Source organism: Elephas maximus, chromosome 3 (assembly GCF_024166365.1).
Source record: "Elephas maximus indicus isolate mEleMax1 chromosome 3, mEleMax1 primary haplotype, whole genome shotgun sequence".
Taxonomy (NCBI): domain Eukaryota; kingdom Metazoa; phylum Chordata; class Mammalia; order Proboscidea; family Elephantidae; genus Elephas; species Elephas maximus.
In genome coordinates, this window is record NC_064821.1 from 140,318,072 (window position 1) to 140,331,971 (window position 13,900).

Genomic DNA, 13,900 nt, shown 5'->3' on the forward strand with positions numbered 1-13,900 from the left:
TCCATCAAGTGTTTGCGGTGTATCAGGGCACTTACAAAATGTTTCCCTAACTGGGAATCGGAACCAGGCCACAGAGGTGAAAGCATCTTATTCTAGCCACTTGATTACCAAAGAACTGTGCAGTACATCCTTTGCTTTCACCCTCCGACCTTGCGATCTCTTTGTACATAGCTCTGGGAAGACCCAGCCTCCCTACCCTTCCAGGTGTCACCTTCTCCTTCCAAAGACTGGCTGGAAAGCCATTTCCTCTCGGCTTTCTCCAAAAGGTGAGCCTGCATCTGACACACTGAGAGCTCTGTTAGGCCGGTGGTATGCTGAAGAGGCCCACCAGGTTCACAAGACTCACAGCAAGTTGGCTCCTCCTGGCTTCAGCTCAGCCTTGACCTAGAGACACACCTTTGGGAGGCTGCAGCATGTGGAGAGATGCTGGCCTGATTCAAGGCAGTGGACACGGTTGGAGAAGAAAGTGGGAGGGAAGGTGCCTGGATGAGAAGAGGCCTAGCACTCACGCCTGCCTGGATCTTTTTATTTTTTAAGGACTAGGTATTCAGAAACAGAGGTAACTGGATGGAAGTCTCTTTGAAACAAGGCCTTGGGGCCCTGAACTGAACTGTGGATGTTTTCCCTAAAATCTTCTGAAACTGCAGTTTTCCTGTATTAATTGATGGAAACTCCATCCTACAATGATCAACCCATAAACTTAGAGTTCTTCTTGACCAGATCTTTCCCTCTGACTCCATGTCTAGTTGGTGACAAATTTGTGTTTTCTTGTCTGTGAAGTGTGGACATTGGTCTACACAATCCTTCCTCTTCGTGATCTCTGAATTAAACAAGACTTTCCTGATAAAGGCAGGAGATCGATTTAACTTTGGACCCTCAGTTCGCTCAGACCTTAGGGTTCCAAGCTCTTAATCTCAGATGGTGGGGTTGGGCTGCCTTTGCCCCTTCTCTTTAGCTCTGTCTCTCAAAATTAGCCTCTTTCTGGACTTTTCTGGAGGGCGAGCAACAGGCCTGAGACCCGTGTACACTACTTTTCTTGCCAGGTCAGGCACCCCATAACTTCTTAAGTGTTTTGGTTGTGCTACTGTCAGTGTCCTTAATAATTCTTATGTGCCTAAAACCATCCCCTACAGAATCATCTAACAGTTGTCATTCTGTTCTTATATCCTTCCCTTGTTTGCTCAGTTCTCTTAAATGGTTTACTCTCAGTGTTCTTCTCCTTTTTCTCCACAGAGAGATCTTGTGATTCCTCTGATTCTTGCCACTTCTGCATGCTATTATGTCTGGCCACAAGCTGAAAGCCTTCACCAAATACAAGTCATACTGCTGGACACAACCCCACCAACTTCCACCAGATCCAATTTTGAGGTCTGTAGCTTGTGGGAACTTTGATGTGGGATTTCTCATGAGGTAGGGAGTGTGTTCAAGTACAACTAAAGCATTAGTCTAAAATGCAGCTGTCTTTCCTGTGCAAGGATGTAACTCCCTAGAGAAATTTTTGTCTTCTGCAAAGCCAAGTAGCCTGGTATCACTGTCTCAAGTCAGATAGGTGGAAAGGTTCCACATTGCCACCTTCATCATATGAAAATTCCCATCCCCCGAAAAAAAAGAATTTCCCTGATGAATGTTGGATTGTCTAAGCCAAATCCTTCACCTATTTTCTGGTTCTTGTCCCACTGAAATTTGAACACTTTTCTGAATTTCAGATCCAGAGCTTTGATCCCTGGACCTTAACACAACCTTGGGATGCAGTAACTCATAAGCTATGAAGAAACAATTAGCTGTCAGAGAAAGACATGGAGTATGGATTCATTCTGTAGACTTGAGAAGGTGACAGTGTCCAGTGAATGTTCTCAATCTAAAAGTGCTAAAATTTCTTCTCCACAGACCTGTCTGTAGGTTCAAAGCCCTGATAGTGTAACACATCCCTCTTGGAGTTGATTCCAACTGATCGAATCATAGGATTCTTGAATCTTTCAGGAAGAGCTAAGCTCTGCCTTAAGAAGAGAAACCCAATATAAAATGGTGTAGCTTCCAACTAGGTCCCTCTGCTCATTGAACTTGACCCAGAAACCTCCACTGGCTTTTACATTTGATATATGAACCCTCACGGTTTCAACCAGGACTTTGAACCACGTCTTCCTGGTTCCGTCATGTCTGAGAAGGTGACACCAGAAGAGATCTGAATTTTTTAAATTTGGGTGACCCAGAATTGTAACAGAAATGGGAAAGATTACTGGTGGGAGCCCTGCCAGAAACTTCATCTCCACCTTGGAGAACAAGGGAGACGTTCATTACGCATAGCAACCAAATCTCATGCCTGTGGGATTCTGAGTGGGATTCTGGTGGCCAGTCGCGCTGCTTTGAATGTGTGTGGCTCCCCTCAATTCTAGCATAATCCAAGCTCATGCTTCAGGCTCCTGAAAGGGCTCACTATGCTATTCCCGGGTATCCCATTCCAGAGCTTTGACCCATAATTTTTCCCGTTCTCCTTATGGTTATGGATCACCCAAGTTTTAAAAATTTGGTTCTCTTCCTATTTCACTTTGTCAGCCATGACTGAACTGATTCGAACTGGATTGACGCTGTAGTTTCAACAGGTGGTGAATGAGAGATAAAGAATACATTGTTAATTATGAAAAGATACTTCAACTCAGCAGGGTCTGAATTTCATTTCTACTCTTCTCCTCTCCTTTCCATACATATCCCATAAATCCACCTCTTATTCTCAAATCCAAAGATCCATTTAGAACTCATTTACTACCTTATATACGAGCAAAATCTTATTATTGCTCAAGTTGTTCCCAGTTGGTCTGCTGCAATTTTTCTACTTTGTAGACTAATCATGGCCCTACCCTTCTTGCTAAATTCCTTTTCTTGTGTATCTATCTGTATGCGTGTGTGTGTGAAAGAGAGAGAGAGACACAGAGACAGGGGAAAGATAGAAAGATTCTTTCATTCATTCATATCTTAGTTATCTAGTGCTGATGTAACACAAATACTACAAGTAGATAGTTTTAACAAACAGAAATTTATTCTCTCACAGTCTAGGAGGCTAGACATTCGAACTCAGGGAGCCAGCTCTAATGGAAGGCTTTCTCTTTCTGTCGGCTCTGGGGGAAGGTTCTTGTTGTCAATCTTCCGTTGGGTCTAGGAGTTTCTCAGCATACGGATCCCAGGTCCAAAGGATGAGCTCTACTCTTGGCTCCTCTTTCTTGGTGGTATGTGGTTCTCCTCACTCTGCCTTCTTCTCTCTTTTATGTATCAAAAGAGATTGACTCAAGATAAAACCTAATCCTCTAGATTGTATCCTGCCTCGTTAAAATAATTGCCTCTAATCTTGCCTCATTAACATCAAACCTGTTGCTGTGGAGTGGATTCTAACTCACAACAACCTTACAGACAGAGTAGAACTGCCCCATATGGCTTCCAAGGGATGGCTGGTGGATTTGAACTGCCAAGCTTTTGGTTAGCAGCTGTAGCTCTTAACCACTGTGCCACCAGAGTCCCAGTCTTTAACATCATAAAGGTTAGGACTTACAACACGTGGGATAATTACATCAGATCACAAAATGGAGGACAACCACATAATACTGGGAATCATGGCCTAACCAGCTTGACTCACATTTTGGGGCAACAGAATTCAATCCATAGTAATTAACAAATACAGATCGAACTATGCTAGAGACTTTGCTAGCTCCTGAGAATATATTGTGTACATATACACCTTTGGCTTCCTGGGAATCATCAATATTTTGGAAGATGAAGACAAGTAAAGCGTGATTACATCAGAGCATGATTGATGCCACAGTATAAATGGACTCATCAGCAGGCATTTAACTCTATCTTTCCAAAGGAAATGATTTCTGAGCTGACACCTAAGGATGAGAATGAATCAAAAGAAGGTAGAGGGGATGGTGAGAGACAATTCCCTGTAGAAGGAAGCAAGTGTCTGGAAGTGAGAGAGTTCCTGACATGTCAAATACTTCACTGTTGCTGGATTTGAGAATTGGCAGGAGATATTCATATGATGAGCATGAAGGGAAGCAGGGTACAGATCAGAAGGTATTAAGACATTTTATTAAATTAAAGAAATATGAGAACACTAGGTGGGTTTAGGATGCAAGTATGTCCAGATTTAGGCTGTGGAAGGGTCACTCAGGATAAAGAATGGAAACGAAATGAGTAGGCTAGACTGGCTGTAGGAAGCCAGCTTTTTACCTGGTTTTATTAAAGAAGGTAAGAATTGATGTATGGAAGAGTGCAGTAATAAAGTGAAATTTAGCTTATGGAGTGCCAATAAATTTAAGAAATATTTATTAATTCAAGTGGAAATAAATTGTTGCAAAAGTATTTACCCAAAAGAGAATAAAAGTTTATCCAAAGAAGATAGCAAGATCCAGTTTAGGTAAAAGATTAGGGGTAGTAAGAGTCAGTGTACTAGGCAGGGGTAGGAACGGGTTTAAAGTATTATTTTATCAATAGATTGAAACACTCAGGACAGTGCACTCCTCTTTGGGAGACGTTGTGCTTAGTTAGGTCTTAGGTTTCAGGCAGAGAGTGGTGTGTGATGCTGATAGGGAGCTCACTGGAGCACTGAGTTTTTGCATCTGTGACTCTGAGATGCATGTGAGGCATTGACTTGTAAATTGGGAGTTGTGAGTTGGAACTGCAAGTTGTAATTAAGAAAAGGAGATGTGGGAAGGAATGTATATCTGGTTGATGTAGGTGGTAAAGGAGTGTTGGCAGAGCTGGTCTGTGTCTTGTGTGTTGGCAAAAGGCAGATAGAGCTAAAGCTCTGCAAGGTCAACATGGCAGTTGATTTCCTTGTTGAGCTCAAGTTTATGACTTGGCTTTGACCTAGCTTGGGTTCTCAGAAAGAAAAGCATGATTACATGTCTGCAGCTCCTGTTTTTCAAAAAGTCATAATGACCTCTAGTTTCAACATGTCGGAGAGTTCTCCAGGCTCCTTTCTTCAGTTTAATTTCCCCAGGGAAATGGGGTGGAAAGAAGTATCTCTATATTTCACTTTTATCAAAGGATCAATACATTAATATTTCAGCCATCAATATTTATTTAAAATGTCTACTCCTTATATAACTAATACATCAATGTATATTAATTCAGAAAATTGAATTCTTCCAATTAACCATTGATTGCCAAATTAATGTTAATTATTTTTTTTATAATAGTGACATTTCCATTCAAATGCTCAAATACCTTAAAAAACAGACACACACTGTTATCGTAATGATTACAAGAGTGATCATTATTCTTGCACAAAAACAGTTACAAAGGATTAACTTGGTAGACCAAAATTTGTTTCTTCATTGTCTCTATTTTGAGTCAAGCCCTTTTCTTCTTCTCATTCTTATTTTTTCTCTAGATTAAAATTTTACCTACCTAAAAAATACAAGTGGAAACCCTGGGGGCGTAGTGGTTAAGTGCTACAGCTGCTAACCAAGAGGTAAACACTTTGAATCCACCAGACACTCCTTGGAAACTCTGTTAGGCAGTTCTACTCTGTCCTAGAGGGTCGCTATGAGTCAGAATCGACTCGACGGCAATGGGTTGGTTTTTGTTTTGTTTTGTTTTTTTTAACCTAACAAGTTAGGTTACCTTCTCAGACCTTCTAAAGTAAGTTTGTGGCTGACAGTTGAAGATTCAGGGACACAAACAAGGGTCCTGGATGAATTATTGATGTTTTTCTATGGGGGTCTGTTACTCAGTTGAAAAAAGCCTTTTTCGGAGGTGTAGTTTAAGCTGACAAAACAGCTCAATTTGATATTTTAATTTGAATACCATCACTTTATACTGTTGCCTGATGTAAGTCTCCTTTCAAGCCTTAGCTTTTGGTATCTGTTCGTTTGTTAGCACTGTCTTCTAAAGACAACACCATGTGAAGTGTATTTTGGAACTTTTTCAGTGGTTCAAGTACTTCTTTCTTGCTACCTTCCTGCTACAAAAACAAGGTGAAGCATTGGTGGCTCAATGGTAGAATTCTCACCTCCCATGCAAGACACCTGGGTTCAGTTCCTGGCCAATGTATTTCAAGATTTATTTCATTTACCCAGGGTTTTCACACCTTCTTCCTACTACGCAGGATTATCTATTGCACAGGCATGTCTGGCCATGTGGTGGTTCTAGCAGCCAGGAGCAGAAGACCTTAAAGAGTTGTTCTAAACTAGGACTTCCCAGGGCCTACCACAAAGGAGAATATTTTCATCCTAGGGCTGGAGAGGTACCCACAAATAACACTTCAGGAGAATCAAGTAACATCTAGAATTCACTTACAAAAAATAAGAAGGAATTCCCATATATTTGGAATTTTAGAGGCACTTCTATTAAACCTTGCATCAAGGCAGAGATGAAAATGGAAATTAGGAAACATTCTGAACAGAATAAAAAGGAGAATCCTGCATATGTTGCATTTGTTATCGTCAGTTGCTGTGAAGTCAGTTCTGACTCGTGGTGACCGTATGTACAACAGAAGGAAACGTTGCCCGATCCTGTGCTATCTTCCTGGTTGTTGCTGTGTTTGAGTCCATTATTGTGGCTAGTGTGTCAGTCCATCTCATTGAGGGTTTTCCTTGTTTTCACTGACCCTCTGCGTTACCAACCATGATGTCCTTTTCTAGTGATGACTTGTCCAAAGTAAGCGAGCCAAAGTCTGGCCATTCTCACTTCCAAGGAGCATTCTGGCTGCATTTAAGACTGATTTGTTTGTTCTCTTGGCAGTTCATGGTATATTCAATATTCTTCTGCAAGAACACAATTCAAATGCATTAATTTTTCTCCTATCTTCCTTTTTCACTGTTCAGCTTTCCCATGCATATGAGGTAATTTCAAAAGCCATGGCTTGGGTCAGTTACACCTTAGTCATCAAAGTGGCATCTGTACCTAAACCAGTCCTCAGAGGACAACACACAGCTTTAAACCTGAATATTAGAAAATCAGTGCTGATTATTGGTGAGCTAAGTCTCCATCTAAAAAGTTACAAAAAGAACAACAACAATAAAAGCAGATAGGAGCACAACTTAAATATAAAAATTGGAAATAAATATACAGAAGAAAATATTAAGTAGTTGGTTCTTTATAAACACTACTAAAATTGACAAAACTAGGGTAAATGGGAGATAGAAAAAAGAAAGACGGAACAAATAAGGAACACGGGGAATAAAACAGAAGTCATTACCACTGTATTTGTAGATATAAACAGATAATGAATATCATGAACAGATATGTGGCAATAATTTTTTTAATTAGATAAAATGAACAAATTCCCAGAAAAATTTTGAAAAAAATTAAAAATAGAAGTCCTACAAACATTAAATAAATCAGAATTCATGATCTTGCAAAAAAGGACCAAATGGTTCTCTAGAAGAAATTACTCCCATTGCAAACTAACTCTAAAAAAATTAAAATATGGTATATTTCTCAAATGTACTTTATGGATTAGATTGAAACTAAACACCTGAAAAAGGCCATAGGAAAAACAGAAGATACAAACCTACCTCATTGACGAATATAGATGCAGAAATCATTTAAAATATTTTACTAAACTGAATTTAAAACATTTACATACATATGTCCATATATATCCCCACACGTCTGTCAGTTTGTCGGTACTGTGGTGGTTTGCGTGTTGCTGTGATGCTGGAAGCTGTACCACCAGTATTTCAAATACCAACACGGTCACCCATGACAGATAGGTTTCAGCAGAGCTTCCAGACAAAGACAAACTAGGCAGAAAGACTTGGTGGTCTACTTCTGAAAAAACGGGCCAGTGAAAACCTTATGAATAGCAGTGGAACTTTGTCAGATATAGTGCCAGAAGGTGAGGCCTTCAGGTTGGAAGGCACTCAAAATATGACTGGGGAAGAGCTGCCTCCTCAAAATAGAGTCAACCTTAATGACGTGGATGGAATTGAGCTTTTGGGACCTACATTTGCAGATGTGACATGACTCAAAATAACAAGAAACAGCTGTGAACATCCATTAGTATGTGTATATATATATGTCTTGGTGGCACAATGGTTAAGCGTTTGGCTGTCAACCGAAAGGCCAGCGGTTTGAACCCACCAGATTCTCCGAAGGAGAAAGATGTGGCAGTCCGCTTCCATAAAGATTTACAGCCTTGGAAATCCTGTGGGGCAGTTCTACTCTGTCCTATAGGGCCTCTATGAGTCAGAATCTACTTGATGGCAATAGGTTTATATGTATCAAATCGACTTGACAGCAATGGGTTATGTGTATATATATATACATGTATGTGGTTTTGGTATGGGTTTTATACGTATATGTATACATGTATGTATATATGTATATGTACATATATATATATATTCGTATATATTTAAACCCTGGTGGCATAGTGGTTAAGAGCTACAGCTGCTAACCAAAAGGTTGGCAGTTCTAATCCACCAGGCACTCCTTGGAAACTCTATGGGAAAGTTATACTCTGTCCTATAGTGTCACTGAGTTGGAATCATGCTGACGTTGGTTTCATTCTAGGAAAACAGTTTTCATTAGAAAATGAACTAATTCATTTCATCGCATTAACAACTTAAAGAAGGCAAATAATAATAACTAAAACAAGGAATGAGGACAGCTACGGAGTGGAGATTACCAACCAGCTAACATAGCATGAACTCACCATCTTGAACCCCTCAGCCACCAAGAACCAAAGACAGGAGTACAGGAAGGCAACTTCACCAAGCTCCCAGCAGGAGACAGAGTACTTGGTAACCAGGAATACAATGCTTTCCCATCCTTCACCCTTCTTCCCTCTGTGTGGCCTCCACCACCTTCCACTGTTTGAAAAAAAAAATTCATCTTCGAACAAACAAAAAAACAACCTTAAAGTCCCTGCAGGCCAGAAACGGATAAGGGCTGGACTGCTACCTGAGAGGTTGACGTTTTAGGCCAATGCAAAAACCCACTGCCATGGAGTTGATTCTGACTCATAGCGACCCTATAGGACAGAATAGAACTGCCCCATAGGGTTTCCGAGGCTATAAATCTTTACGGAACCTCAGCAGCTGGCAGGTCGGAGCAGATCTTTTGGTTAGCAGGCGAGTGCTTAGCCACTGCGCCACCAAGAGCCATCCCGAAAGACGGGTCTTACAATCTGCTTTCAAAAGGTCACAGCCTTGAAAACCCTATGGAGCAGTTAGTTCTACTCTGCCCACGTGGGGTCACTATGAGTCAGAACTGACTCAATGGCAACTAACAGCACACTGGCTACTGTAAAAATTACCACCAACTTGGTGACTTAAAAAAAAAAAAACCCTTAGCAAAATAGGAATAGAAGACAAAAGTATAATCTCATAAAAGATAGCTCCCCCCCTCCAAAAAAAACCTACAGCAAACATTATACTTGTTGATAAAATACTGACCTTCCCCCCCATCAGTCAGGAATCAGCAGGAATCAGACAGCTATGTTTACTCTGACCACTTCACATTTATGATGGAGATCTTGGCCAGTGTGGAAAGGGGGAGAGAGGAGGAAAGGTAAAAGAAAGGAAAATGAAAAATGAATACTATATTTACTTACAGACCTCGCCTTATGAATCCTTTTTGCTATAATAAAACTAATAATAAGTACAGTGTTTTTCTGAGTTCCATGAATCTGTAAAATAAAATTACAGGTTTTGCTTTAGGAAGACAAAGAGTTCTCTTACATACAACACTATGAAGTCATTTTGTTAAACGTTGTTGAAAACCTACATAGTATAAAAAACAAACAAAAAAACTTTAATGCTTATAGCTATGCTTTAAACTATTAACTAACCTTTAGAAGTAGCTTATCTTTTTCGCATAATTGTATCTTATGTGGGCAGGATCAATGAAACAGTTGAAACTTAGTATTTCTGAAAACAATAGATTAATGAAAATGTTTCTTCACTAATCTTGTCATTGTCTTGGCAAGGTTTCTAATTAAGCTTTGATAGTGTTTGAGCACATACTACTCGCATAAGATCTATGTGTTCTAACATAATCGTCAACCAATCAAAAATTTTTTGTTCAGAGTTCCCGATAAAATTGCACATAAGCACTTTGGAAATCTTGATTAATCAGAGAACTGATTTATTCTGATTTGTGCTGCCCAATTTGCAAATTGACTATAAAACCTGCATGTTGTTGTTGTCAGGTACCTTCGAGTTGGTTCTGACTCATAGAGACCCTGTATACTACAGAATAAAACACTGCCTGGTCCTGCACCCGGCTCATAATTATTGTTATGCTTGAGCCCTTTGTTGCAACTACTGTGTCAATGAATCTCCTTGAGGGTCTTCCTCTTTTTTGCTCACCCTGTACTTTTCCAAGCATGATGTTCTTCTCCAGGGACTGATTCCTCCTGTTAACATGTCCAAATTATGTAACACATAGTCTCACCATCCTTGCTTCTAATGAGCATTCTGGTAGTTCCTCTTCCAAGACAGATTTATTCATTCCTTTGGCAGTCCATGGTATAGTCAATATTCTTTGCCAACACCACAATTCAAAGGCATCAATCCTTCCTTGGTCTTCCTTATTCATTGTCCAGCTTTCACATGCATATGATGTGATTGAAAATACCATGGCTTGGTCAGGCGCACCTTAGTCTTCAAGGAGCCATCTTTGCTTTTCAACACTTTAAAGATGTCCTTTGCAGCAGATTTGCCCAACACCATGCATCATTTTTGATTTCTTGACTGCTGCTTCCATGGGTGTTGACTGGGGAGCCATGTAAAATAAAATCCTTGACAGCTTCAATCTGTTTTCCATTTATCATGCTGTTGCTTACTAGTCCGGTTGTGAGGGTTTTTTTTTTTTTTTCTTTATGTTGAGGTGTAACCCACACTGAAGGTTGTGGTCTTTGATTTTCATCAGTAAGTACTTCAAGTACTCTTCACTTTAAGCAAACAAAGCTGTGTCAAGTGCATAACGCAGGTTGTTAATTAGTCTTCCTCCAATCCTGGGACCCATTTTTCTTCATACAATCCAGCTTCTCGGATTATTTGCTCAGCATGCAGATTGAATAGGTATGATGAAAGGATACAACCTGGACACACATCTTTCCTGGCTTTAAACCATGCAGTATCCCCTTGTTCTGTTCAAACAACTGCCTCTTGATCTATGTACAGGCTCCTCATGAGCACAATTAAGTGTTCTGGAATTCCCATTCTTCGCAATGTTATCCATAATTTGTTATGATCCACATGGTCGAATGCCTTTGCATAGTCAATAAAACACAGGTAAACATCTTCCTGGTATTCTCTGCTTTCAGCCAGGATCCATCTGACACCAGCAATGATATCCCTGGTTCCACGTCCTCTTCTGAATTCAACCTGAATTTCTGGCAGTACCCTGTTCATATGCTGCTGCAACTGCTTTTGAATACTGTTTAGCAAAATTTTACTTGATTGTGGTATTAATGATATTGTTTGGTAATTTCCGCATTCAGCTGGATCACCTTTCTTGGGAATAGGCATAAATATGGATCTCTTCCAGTTGGTTGGCCAGGTAGCTGTCTTCCAAATTTCTTGGCATGGCCGAGTGAGCACTTTCAGAGCTGCATCTGTTTGTTGAAACATTTCAACTGATATTCCATCAGTTGCTGGAGCCTTGTTTTTTGCCAGTGCCTTCGGTGCATCAGTTCCTGATTATGTGCTCCCTCTTGAAATGGTTGGACATCAACCAATTCTTTTTGGTATAATGACTCTGTTTATTCCTTCCATCTTCTTTGATGCTTCCTGCATCGTTTAACATTTTCCCCATAGAATCCTTCACTATTGCAACTCGAGGCTTGAATTTTTTCTTCAGTTCTTTCAGGTTGAGAAATGCCAAGCTGTTTTCCTCTTTTGGTTTTCTATCTCCAGCTCTTTACACATGTCGTATTACAATATTTTACTTTGTCTTCTCGAGCCGCCCTTTGAAATCTTCTGTTCAGTTCTTTTACTTCATTATTTCTTCCTTTTGCTTTGGCTACTCGACATTCAAGAGCAAGTGTCAAAGTCTCTTCTGACATCCATTTTGGTCTTTTCTTTCTTTCTTTCCTGAAATTTTTTAATGACCACTTGCTTTCTTCATGTATGATGTCCTTGATGTCATTCCACAACTCGTGTGGTCTTCGGTCATTACCGTTCAACGCCTCAAGTCTATTCTTGAGATGGTTTCTAAATTCATGTGGGATATATTCAAGGTTGTACATTGGCTCTCGTGGACTTGTTCTAATTTTCTTCAGCTTCTACTTGAACTTGCGTATGAGCCATTGACGGTCTGTTCCACAGTCGGCCCCTGGCCTTGTACTGACTGATGATATTGAGCTTTTCCACCGTCTCTTCCCACAGATGTAGTCAGTTCAATTCCTGTGTATTCTATCTCATGAGGGCCATGTGTATAGTCACCATTTATGTTGGTGAAAAAAGGTCTTTGCAATGAAGAAGTCATTGGTCTTGCAAAAGTCTATCATGTGATCTCCAGCACCGTTTCTATCACCAAGGTCATATTTTCCAACTAATGATTCTTCTTAACTTTGTTTCCAACTTTCAAATTCCAATCACCAGTAATTATCAATGCATCCTGATTACATGTTCAATCAACTTCAGACTGCAGGAGCTTGTAAAAATCTTTGATTTCTTCATCTGTGGCCTTAGGGGTTGGTGCTTAAATTTAAATAATAGTCGTATTAACTGGTCTTCCTTGTAGGCTATGGGTATTATCCTGTGACCACCAGCGTTGTACTTCAGAATAGATCTTGAAATGTGTTTTTGACTATGAATGCAACACCATTCCTCTTCAAGTTGTCATTCCTGGCAATGTAGACCATATGATTGTCTGATTGAAAATGGCCAATACCAGTTCATTTCAGCTCACTAACGGGTAGAATATTGATGTTTATGCATTCCATTTCATTTTTGAAGATTTCCAATTTTCTTAGATTCGTACTTCATAGATTCCATATTCTGATTATTAATGGATGTTTGCAGCTGTTTCTTCTCATTTTGAACCATGCACATCAGCAAATGAAGGCCCTGAAAGCTTGACTCCATCCACATTACTAAGGTCAACTCCACTTTGAGGAGGCAGCTTTTCCCCAGTGGTCTTTTGAGTGCCTTCAAACCTGAGGGGCTCATCTTTCAGCACTATATCAGACAATGTTCCACTGCTATTCATAAGGTTTTCACTGGCTAATTCTTTTCAGAAGTAGACTGCTGGGTCTTTCTTCCTAGTCTGTCTTAATCTGGAATTCAGCTGAAACCTGTCCTCTATGGGTAACCCTGCTGGTGTCTGAATACCGGTGCCGTAGCTTCCAACATCGCAGCAACACCTAAGGCCCCATAGTAGGACAAACTGACAGACATGTGGGGGAAAAACCTGCATAGCAGTCTGATAATGGAGTTCTGAGTGCTTATTTTTGACAAATCGTCCCAGTTATTTTTGGAATTCGAGGGCGGTGGTAGTGGGACACTCGAAATTCTGAAAGTGAAAGGCTAGGTTTTTTGAGATCAGGAGTGGTGGTGGTTCCCAGTGGCTGGAGCAAGATGCAGCAGTTCAGGACTCCAAGCCTCTGAGCAACTGCTCATCTCTCCAAGCCTTGGCAATGCCTCGAGCTCTGTCTTACCCTTGACAAAACGCCTCCCTAACCGGAAATTGAACCCAGGTTACATAGCTGAAAGCGCTGAATACTATCCACTACACTACTAGAGAACTGCGCTATGGGTCCCTTTCTTCTACCCTCAGGCCGTAGGTTCCTTGGCATGCAATTCTGGAAAGCTCCCGCCCTCTTACCCTCCTGGGTGCAGCCTTCCCACCTAGGTATCATCCTGAAAGCTGTTGCCTCCCTGCTTTCTCCAAAGGCTGAGCCAGCTTGCAATGCATCAAGCGCGGTCAGACAAGTGGGACATCAGCAAGG